The sequence below is a fragment of the Artibeus jamaicensis genome, unplaced genomic scaffold, assembly GCF_021234435.1.
Source record: "Artibeus jamaicensis isolate MK-2021 breed Jamaican fruit bat unplaced genomic scaffold, CSHL_Jam_final contig_603, whole genome shotgun sequence".
Taxonomy (NCBI): Eukaryota; Metazoa; Chordata; class Mammalia; order Chiroptera; family Phyllostomidae; genus Artibeus; species Artibeus jamaicensis.
The window spans coordinates 2,765,101-2,777,081 of NW_026521904.1; the positions used below are offsets into that span (position 1 = coordinate 2,765,101).

Sequence of the window (11,981 nt, forward strand, 5' to 3'; positions counted from 1 at the left end):
ATCTAGAAATGAATTTACTAAAGAATTAAACTTTAAAAAGCATCTCCACAGTGAAAAATAGAGCAATAAACCTTGCATTTGTATAAATCTTTGATTGTGCTTCTTTTTAAGGGGAAGACTATATTTGGTATATGATAATTTTAAATTGTTTTTATTTACATTAAATTACATTATATCTGATGTTTAGTTTTATAGACAATATTTTAAAATTCATTTGGACTGCAGTTATTTTCAGTTAATCACACTACTATTTTAAAGGGACGGAAACTGTTACATAGCTCTAAAAAGATAATTCCCCTTGTTCACCTCCCCAGCATTCTTTACCCTTGCCCATATCCTGAGAATATTTTTTTATGGTGGGTTTTATCTTTAGTCCCAAGGAAAAATAAATACTTATTCCAGGTTTTAGAAATTCCTAAGAAAATGCTACCTGTACTAAAGTTATGTGATATTAAGAAAATATTTTAAGGTACTAAAAGTTGCCAAATCCTGGGCAGACCAAAAACAACTTCATGTAGCATTTCCAGGGAGATTGGGAGATGCAGAAATAGTCTACCAAGTTTTTCATTTTCTAGTGATTTTCATACTTGAAAAGTGAAAGGTGATTTATACATTAATTCAAATGATAAGATGGCCTTTCAGAATCTGATATACACAGTATATTGTTAATTAAAATAGATTTTGAGTATATTAGTCAGGTAGCTATCAAAGAAATGATTTAGTTTTGCTATCTGCATATTAGAAAATTCCATTGACACAGAGATATATAATGTCCTACATTTCTTTTATTTACACATGCACACACATAGATTTTAATGGTTTAAAAAACAAATTTGTTACTTTAGAAAATGAATGCACTGTACTTTCAACAATATTATCACTGCAGACTGATTGCTCAGTTTCTTCTATGGTGATATGACTCCTCTCTGCACTAATTCCCATCAGGACAAGAATCAGAGCAGGATAAGACTGAATTGTTGCACAAAAGGACATTTACTCAGTAGTCCCCACTGATCTCTTCTGCGCCTATTTCCTGAGCTATATTCTTGCTGAGGCTTTATTGATTTGATTCAAGGTTTCATGAGGAGTTCAACTCATGTCAACATCATCTTGACCTGATATATTCATCTCTACTTTCTGTATGGGTCTCCAGAACTTTCTAGACGCTAAGAGGTGATGAAGGCCAACAGCAACCAAGTGCTGAAGACATGCAAAGAACATATACATAATGGTATTTTCTAGATCTAACCCATTCTCTCTTTCTTATTTTAGGATCTTATTTATACTTTTTATTATTTTTAGAGAGAAGGGAAGGTAAGGAGAAAGAGAGGGAGAGAAACATGGCGCGAGAGAAACTTTGATTGGTAGCACACACCCAGACCAAAGACTGAACCTCCAGCCCGGCCACATGCCCTGACTGGGAATCAAACTGGCAATCCGTCGCTTTGCAGAACCAGGCCCAACCAACCAAGCCACACTAGTCGGAGCCCAGTCTTTGTTTCAATAATCATAACTGTTTGAATGAAGATAGCATCTTGAAATACATTGCTGTTTGAATAACATCAGTGACTAGACCAACGTGTTGTCCACCTATGGGCTCTGCAGAAATGAAGGTACACTCAAAAGTTGCCTGTGTCTGAGGTGGCACTCCGGTGTTCAGAGGAAGAGTTGTGAAATTCTGGATATTAGATTGGTGGTCCTAAGGATAACAAAATGAAGCATCTAGAAATTCAACAACAAAATCTTCTGTACCCTTGTTTGTAAAGCCTACCAAGAATTTCATAGTGTAATCTGCTGGAAAGTTTCCATTCACAAAAAACAATTGTTGTATCTATGCTTGGTGAAGATTCAAGCTCACCAGATACATCTTCTTCCTCTTTATCTTCTGCCAAATCTGTGAGCTCAGCTTCCTCCACCTCTGTTTCATCATATTTACCTTCAGTTATTTAATCTTCCACTGTTTCTTCATGTTCTGTAAGATCCTGAGTTGCTGTTACTGACTCTTGGTTTCCTGGCTCTATCTCTGGGCCTTATAATTAAATTTTCCAAGTGTTTTTTCTCTCTTCTAAATTTTTTTCTGTCATCAAATTTCTTTCTTCACCGTGTCCTACATTTCTTTTGGAAGAACTCTAAAACGCACATGTTACCTAAGAAGAAAAAGAGAGTCCTGGAAAATCTTTTAAAATATAAGTTATTTAATGAAAGAAACAAATTATAATTTTAGAATTTAAATGGAAGGTGAACCTGATGGCAAGAGAAATGGGACAGAAAATTTAACGTGTGAAAGAGGAGAGGTATGAAGCCAATGCGGTCTGGCATCACCTAGGGAGTGGCTGCAAGAGAAAATCCAAATGCAGTATTTCACAGTTTTTCTTAGAAAAAATCAGAAGAAAAATAGAGTTTATAGTATAACAAGGATTAGAAGGAAATATAGAATTCCTTTATTTCCTTTTTACAGAAATATATGCTTTCAATTTTAAGTGAAATGTATATTATACATAGGTAGAAGTTTTTACTATTGTGTAATTTTGGAATTGTTAAATATTAATTTAATGAATTATTTCAATTTGAAATGATATCTGAGTCTAACTCCATATATGCAAGATTGACATCAAAATTTTAGGTATATTATTTATGCCACCAAAGTTTAAATATTAAAAAAATAGTTTCTGACATTAAAAAAAACATTTTATATATTTATTTTTAGAGTTAGGGGAAGGGAAGAAGAAAGAAAGAAAAATATTAATGTGTTGTTGCCTCTTGCACACCCCCTACTGGGGATCTGGCCCACAACCCAGGCATGTACCCTGATTGGGAATTGAACTGGCAACCCTTTGGTTCTCAGCCCATGCTCAATCGACTTAACTACACCATCCAGGGCTAAATAATTTTAATCCACCTGCTCTACCTCTCTTTAATTTTAGATAACAATATACTCGAATAAAAGTATTATGGTACAATACAGAATTTTTGTGGTAGGTGAAAGTTTAATACACAATTAGAACTATTCTTTCTCATAACAAGTGCTACAATTCAACTTTGAAAAAAAGCATTTCATTGAGTTACATAGCAGAATTTTTAGTTATTATTGAGAGTAATTGTTCACCTTGCCATCTTTGGTATTAAAATACATTGATCTCAGAATTTCTCCCAGAATCACACATCTAGGGGGAGAAAATAAACTATACAGAACAGTTCCTCCACTGTGAAAAATAGCAAAATTCCACACCTACAACAAATTGCAAATTTTCACATATTTGCTCCAGGCAAACATTTGCAATTTTCACAGCAAGTAAGGCTTTTGGCTCCAACATACTTTTTTTTTTGTCTTCTCCTCCCTTGGGGGGAAAATCACTCTTCCTATTTTCAGAAAACCAGAAAAATGTTGATGCAAAATTATTGGTAATATCATGATTATTCTAGGTATTTTCATTGTGATAATTTTGATATCTACCAACTTAGACCAAAAAATATCAGTTCAACACGACTGTACTTGAGGGAAGAAAAATCCATGAGTTTATACAAGGAACCTGAAAGTGAAATCTATTACTGTGCCCTGGGATACCCACTTTAAGAGGGATCACTCTTAAAGTGTAGTCTAGTGCTTTTAGAACATGGGATTTTTTTCCAGTAATCAAATAAAAAGGGAAGTTGGGATTCCCCTAAAAAATATATATATTTTTTCCATTTTAGTGCTTTAAGGCAATGCTTCTCAGGCAAAGGACTCTGAATGGTGTTTCCCAATCAGCTATGATGTGCAGAGATTTTGTTTTACTACTGATACTAATATAAGAATTGGTTTACATTAAAATAAAACTAAAATGGGGAGAAAATACAAGGCTATTGCTATACTAATCACCTTTAACTTATTTGATGTCTAATATCGGTTATGGAATAGAAATGATAATGATGACATTATTGTACAAAGTCATTAAAGATTGTGCATACACACCCATAGGAGAATCTTTCTTGCAGCAACATCATCCACAGCCTCTGTGCCGTGGTAAGAGAAACAAAAATTGAAAGGTTAATCATTGCCTTCATGCTACAGAGAGAGTTTGTCATCTAATCAAGGTTGGTTTAGGTTTTCACATATAAGTTTTATTCTATGCTATTCAGTTGATTTACTTGGGAACCAGTTTATTTAGTAATGTAGGTGTGGGTTGTGTGTGTGTATGTGAGTGTGTGCATTTGTTTGTTGTATAATAGAGAAATTTCCATTGCAAAACTGTGCACTCTGCTCCTGGGTTCTATGTGGGGTCAGTATATTATCCTGAGGGAAGTCATCTTAAAGTACAGAATATATGAGCTGTTGCTACTGTTAAAAATAGGGCTTTTCTTTGCCAACAGAAAAATGCCCAGGCCTTTCAGCCTTTTTTTAAAGACCAAGCACAAGTTGGTCTCTGTCTACCTCACCAGTTCCTCTTCCATATCCCTCTTCCATCTGTCTTTTGTACTACTGATACCTGAATGTTATGACATGTTTAATAGCACCTGGATGTTTTTGCTTGCACTACTCTGGCATGTTCTCTCTCCATATAGTTCCCCTGCTGAGTTCCTCATCAATCAAAGCTCAGTTAATATGCCATTTCTTTAGTAAAACTTTTTATAACCTCCCTGCTTGGAACTCTTCCTTATCTTCTGTACCTCTGCCTCTGTGATATCACTCTCCCCCTTTTTTAAACTGTTGATCACTCTCCCTTTCATTCCCAGTCACTCATTTGCCAAATCTCAGCTTAGTAGCTAATATTGTCAACACATGATAGAGACAAAGACAAAGTTTATTAAACATAGTGACAAAGTTTATGTCACTTTGAGGGACATTGCTCGAATCTAATTATAAAGAAACTCAAAGGACAGACTATCTGTTTATCACTTACTATTACTTAATATGGCAAATCCTTACAATGTTTTTTTTTCAAAAATAGAGTACAGTGCTTCAGTATATGAGGAATGCACATAGCCAATTTGCTAAAAAAATTGATTTATGCAGAAATTGAGAGCAAAGAGAACCCAGACTATGGAAATTACTTATATAAATGTAGCTTTAAAAAGTTCGATCATTTGTCCCACAACTGAAAATACCATAAATTTACAGAGGGAAATACCCTGCTAGTGTGTTTGGGGAACTTTTCCCTTATATACAGCAGCTTCCTACTGTGAATTACTTTGTTATTCAGAACTAAGAAGAAAAGATTTGACCACATCATCACAAGGTTTTCTCTAATCCTATTAATTCAATGTGTATCTTAAACTTACCACATAAAGTATATTCTTTTTAATTGAATTTTTGGGGTTGCATTGCTTAATGAAATTATACTGGTTTCAGGTAAAGAAGTTTAAATATTTTTTTTCAGCCTTTATCGTCTGCACCCTTTACATCTTTAGGCTAAGTGCAATAAACACAGCAGAGCCAAAGCTTTCAAATGCCAACACAAGGAGTCAATTCAGTGGAAAAAACAAAAATCAAAGTTGATCACTGTTTTTTTATTTTGCTTAGTTATGGTACAATTGTGTAGCTATTTTTAATTAAAAATAAATACTTTAATTATTTATTTACAACTATAGTAATATGATTACCACATACCTAATTCTATATCTATTACATGTCATTCAACACACATTGAAACCTTACTATTTGCTAGACTCTGAGTAGCAAGCATTTCCCCCATACTTTCACTAATTTAGGCCTTTATCTCTTAACTGAGCTACTGTGATCATCTCCTAACTGAGCAAACCCCTTCTCTTCTGGCTTAGAGACAGTATCAATAATGATAGCATTTACTGAGTGTTATTATGGAATACTTTTACATATTAGCTTATTTACTCTTCATAGAGCCAAATCAAAGATAGATAATATTAACTGTTATATGTAGTTTTCTAATAATTAAACTAATGCTCCTAGTGGTTAAACAAATTGCCTCTCAAATTTCCTAACCAGAAACTGTTAGAGTTAGGATTTGAATCCACGTGACCAACACAGAGACCACACTTTTAGTCATGATAGTACCATCCTTTATTTTCTCTGGCCGAGCTCTTCCATTTTTATGTATTTCACAGCAGTTAACTTGGGGATCCAGCCAACACTAATCCCAGTAGATTATGCTTTCATTTGCACGGGACATAATGTAAGCTCAAAAGGGCCCTCATGACTTAGTACCCCTCTTGCTTTCCAGCCTTATTTTTGACTAGTCTCTGTTTCTTCTCTCTTTTCACATAATAAAGAACTGCTTGTAGCTTCATTTCCACTGTATACTTGGCTGAACTTCTATGCCTGTGTTCTTACCATACCTGCTTCCCAGAAGACTCTTCCTACCAGTCTTTACTACATATATCTAATTCTGAGTGATTCAACCATTTTCATTTTTAAGGAAATTCTCTAATCATAAGTCAAATGCCATCCTACCATGCCCAAAATGTCTAACATATTGCATACAAAATATTTTAGCATTTATTTACATTAACTTTTTTACACATTCCCATTTTACTAGACTATCTGTACTGAGAAGAAAACACTGCTTACTTTCATCTCCACTTTTCTTGGCATATAAAAGACATTCAATAACTGAAGATTGCTGAATGGAGATAAACTTTTGGTTATAGAAGAGGCAGAGATGGACAAGAGGCCATCCAGCTCACGGTATCATTCCATTTCATTCATGTGCTTCGTCATACCAAATATAAGATAGCTTGTTAAAATTCTAACAATTCTTAAAGTAATTTGTAAGCTTAGACCTTTAGAGACACTGGTAATTCTTTCTGGTTTTCTTCATGATTTAATTGATCCTTACAATGAAAGTGTGCAGTAGACATTATTGTTATCCCCGGATCCGAGAAGAGGAAATTCAGATTTAGAGAACTTGAATGACTTCCCTAAGATCAGCCTGTTAGGTGGCAGCCAGAGAACTGAAACCATGCCGTCACATTCTAATGCCCTTTCTCTAATACTAAACATTAAGGTTATTAAAAATAGTAAAATTAAAATAAACATGTATTTATCGACCCCCCATGCATCAGTGACATTCCACTGGTAAATGGCACTGGGTGGGGGACAGTTATAACACATATTTGGTCCCATGAGACAAAGGAATGTTCTAGTTTTGGAATTAATATATTTGTGAAATTATTTTGTAACAAGAAATACATGTTCAAAGAATTGCAATTAAAGAGTATTCACTAATTTTATTTTCAACAAAGTCTTAGAGAAAAGACCAAAAATAAAGAGAGTTTTTTGAGAGGCTATTATTGAATTTAGCACAAAAACTTCAAAGCATTTTATGGCTAAGAAGAAATATTTAAAAATAATTAACTGAAAATACAGTGTCTTACCAATACGCACATACCTGTGCCCAAACACCCACATGTGAAAATCCCCCTTCTCTGCACAATGGCTAATATGTTCTTAAAACAAATACTTCTTAGTTCACAAGAAATAAGCTTATTTCACTAGACTGGTATCAAGAAGCCCTGATTTCTGCCCCAGGATAATTAGTGTTTCCAATACATGGACTGCTCGGAATGTGACTTGTATGCCATATACATGCTTTTGCAGGACAAAAGGGTGGAAACACTATATTAGTAAAATGTTGCAATTAAAATGTTAAATTTTAAAAAAGTTAAACTTCAGAGCTTAAAATAAACACCTAAAAATATTCACACTCAAATACTCATTTTTGGATATACCTATGAGTAATAATAATCCATTATACTTATTTACCACTTTTTTTTCCAAAGCACTTTCAGGTGAGATCAGACGCGTTCAGGGTGATATGGCTGTAGACTGTTTCCAAAGCACTTTCAATCTAATTTTCTTTTTTAAAATTTATTTATCTTTAAAGGGGAAGGGAATGAGAGAGGGAGAGAAACATCAATGTATGGTTGCCTCTCATGCGTCCCTCACTGGGAACTGGCCTGCAACCCAGGCATGTGCCCTGACTGGGAATAGAACCTCGATACTCTGGTTCGCAGGCCCGTGCTCAATCCATTGGGCTACACCAGCCAGGGCTCAAATCTAATTTTCTGAAGGGCATTATTTTAATATATGTGAAAAGGGTACTTAAGTTTTACTTAAGCAGCAACACTACGTGTCATGGGGCGTTTAAATGCCAACACACGATTTTGGTGACACTCTACTTGCATCTTTCCCAACTGGTAATTGAATAATCAATGCAACATTCTGTTTTAATTATGTTTCTCTGGACACTGATTATAGTGCTACTTCATCACTTCATGGGGAAGTATTTACTAAGCATTTCCTGTGGGCCAAGCACTCAGGTAGGTGTTGATGGTCATATTAAACAAGTATTCTCACTCAAGTCTCTTTTCAAATAAGTCCCTTTCAAGTTGCCTACTACCTTCTATAATGTTGCATTTCCAGTTTCTCATCTATTTTGTGTTATGTTCCACTTTGCCAACGGTTTTTATTCATTCTTCCAGAAACTTTGATGAAGTCACTTTATATCAGTGTGCTGAATAAGAAATATTTTATAATTGGCTGCTTTGTAAATTTTACAATAATCCAATTGTCCTGAGATGGACTGAAACCATTCTGGTTACATGGCCTGAAGCAGGCAAATACCCAAAATCCTTTGAAAATGGTACTAGTGTCCCCTACTGACCGTGAATCCTGTGGAATAAATGCTTCATAGCTAAGTTTCTGAAGCCGTTGAAATAAAGATTTTACACAGTCAGTCTTTAAGTTGGATTTCTTAAATGTTTTCCTGTTGAGATTTTGAAGGGAATTATCAAACAATTTGAAAGTTATGCCTTTGAGAATTTCTGGAACTTAAGTTTCTATATCGTTAAGAAAGGGCAGAGATCTCAGATTTAGAAGTCAGATTAGCCGGTAGTTTGTCATTCTTTTGCACATGCTGGGAAAGTTGTTTTTTTGTAAATTGGCCCTTTATCTTTCCTCTTCCGAAAGAGCCATGGAAATGCCTAGCAGAATATAAAATGGAGGCAATATTTTATTGGTAACCAAAAAAGGAAGGATGGTAGCCTAATTCCCTCAACTTCAAACTATTTTAGTTAAATAATAAACAGGAGAAAATGGTGAATTGAGTAAGAACATTGGTTCAGCCCAGGCTCTTGACTCAATAGTTGTGTAGTCTTAGGAAAATGTATTAAAAATCCTTATATATTGGTTTTCTCACGTACGAAACAGAAAGGGGTTATGGTTTGAATAACAGGGCAAGTGCTCAGCCTAGTGCCTAGTCCATGATAAGCACTCAACCAACGTTATTTAGCAATAGTCATCTGCCCCATCTTTCTCACCATCGTTACACAAGAGGGACTCGGGGTCAGATTTCTGACGTCTCCCACCGCCAGTTTCCCCGAAGGAGCAATGTGGCCAGGATCTGACTGGAGAAAATGCTGAGAGAAATCCCTTCACAATCTGTGTGAGGGAAAGAAACAGGATGTGGTCTCAATGAACATTTTAGAAACCCAATATGGCAGGGTTTCTTCCTTCTCTAGCAGCCAGAACAAACAGAAACTTTCTGAGTATAGGAGAAAAAATACTACCAGTTCTATAAAAAGATGCATTATGTCAAAACAAGGAGACATTCCTGAATACTTAGAGGAATTGATTCAATGAAGTAGATGTAGTGTAAAAACAAAGCAAAACTATATAAAAACCACACAGCGGAATAAAAATAGCAATATTACACTATTAGAAGTTTTTTGATTTATGATCTCATTAAGATTTATTAGAATATGTTACCTATTTATGTGGAGAAAGGAAATATGAAACAGGAACAATTTGAAATCAGAAAACAGTATATGAGAAAAATATGATTGTTTAATTGAAACTAGACAGGTTTCAAAAACAACAAATAAGGCGCATTACAACACTGATTTATAGATGTGAAATCTAAGGACTTCAACTAAGACTCAGACAAAAACTAAACTAAAAAAAATTAAAAAGAATAATACAGATAGATGAGACACAATACAAAAGCCCAAACAAGAACAAAAATCAGGAGCATAATCAAATAAATTATTTCTTCAAGGAAAAACATTATTAGGATGGCAAAAAAAAAATCCAGAGTTACAGGCTGATACATCTCAACAAATATCAAAAACAAGACAATTGAAGAAGATATTACCTAAGGATATTTTAATAAAAATTTTAAAACAATGATGAAAATTATACTAGCAGCCAGAAAGCTAAGTAAACCTAAAGGCAATGATTAAGTTATAAAAAATGAATTAAATATTTTAAATAATTATTTAACAATTACCACGTGAATAAAAAATAAATTTAATCACCACATACCGGAATTATTTGAGCTAAGAGTGAGGGGAAAATTGTAGCAAATGCCTCTTGTTACTCAAGATGATTTCAAAATTCTTTTATCCAATAATTATTATGTTAAAATTGACTATAAGCTGCAGGCATTATGTAGTGAAATGGATTTATTGGTAATTTGCTTTTTTCAAATTTTATAATATTTCCCAAACTTTTGTATTTAAAATGTCATAAAAAGAAAATAAAAGCAAAAAGGAAATTTATAAGCAAATGGAACAAAGGAAAGAGAACAGAGGCCAGGGAATTTAGGAACTGCACTAATATTCCCACTCAGAAGGGAGGGCAGCTCCTCTTTTCACTGAGCTGCATCATGCTAATTTCCGAAGGTGAGGCTTTCTCATTCCCCCAGCAAGGTGAGATCTCACAATGATCATGCCATGCAAAACCTTGGGAACATCTTCATATATTCTCTCCCTTGTCTATGTCATTCTTTCACACCATCAGCATTCTGAATAATAGGACATGGGTGCTTTTCTGTTCCTAGTTCTTTTCTGACTAGGCTGCTGTCATAGTCAACACTGTATTTTTGGGCAAGCCATTTCCCTGCCCTGGATTTTGTTTTCCTTTTTTGTTTTTTCCTTTGAGCCATAGAGGGAACTGGTCAAGGTGTGTAACTATTCTTATGTTTCTAGTTTGCATGTAGTTTATGAATTATGGCAATGATTTCCAATCGTGAAGTGACATTGGAATATTGTGGAAAAGTTTTGTTTTGTTTTGTTTTTTTAGAATACCGATGCCTGCTCCTTATCCCCAGATTCTAATCTAAATGACACGGAGTAAGGTCTGCTTGTCAAGATTTTGAAAGCAGTCTGGTAGAGATCCATGGGACTGGCTTATGGGACACCAAGAAAGTACATCCATGTAAAACATTACATGGTGGGAGAAGTTGGATTATAGTAACAAAAAAACGACCTTGTTTGCTTTTAGAGGACACCATTTGCCAAGAAAAAAAAAACAAATGCCTAAAATATTAAGATCTTTCACAAAATAGTCAGGTTCCTTACAAGAAGCCTTTTGGGCCAAAGAAGAGAGTTGTTTTGAAAAAATTCCCTCTCAGCATACCAAGTACAGGGCCAAGCCACGGTGAGTGAACCTACCCAGATGGGCCTTCCAATGAGTGCACACTCCTAGTCAGACAGCTGGCTACAGTTACATGAGCAACCTAAGCAAGACGAGCTCAGAGAGGACCTCCCAAATTCTGGACCTTTACCTACAAAGTTATGCCTGAAATTAAAATAGTTATTTTAACCAATAAGTTTTCACTAGTATATTAATTAGTACAGATTAAAGAGTCCTATTTCTACAATGTTTCTGATAAAAATAAGCAATGAAAAATTAATTTCTTAAATTATCTGCTTATCCCAAACAGCACGCTTCGCTTCTCAGGGAAATATTTTAGAATGACACTTTTTCAAGTTTTAAGTGGCTTGTAACTGACTTAAAATTAAACAAATTCTCATTTTCACATAATCTTTTTGGTATTCCACTTTACATGTCAGCTGTCTGTCAGTTGTGCCTTACTCCCCCTATTCTTCTGACAATCTTTGCTATTTGTGGTACTCCAAGGAAAAACGTGCCTCAGATTTAATTCAACTCACATTGATTAACTTTCATGTAACTAATAAAATTTTCCCATGGATTTGGCCCTTGAACCATCATTTGTTAATGTTAA

The 11,981-nt window shown here is 34.7% G+C and overlaps 1 pseudogene; it reads right to left on the bottom strand.

Moving 5' to 3' along the window:
• Positions 1–993: 993 nt before the first annotated feature.
• On the bottom strand, positions 994–7,066 carry LOC119056663 (translocon-associated protein subunit alpha-like; annotated as a pseudogene).
• Between the last annotated feature and the right edge of the window lie 4,915 nt (positions 7,067–11,981).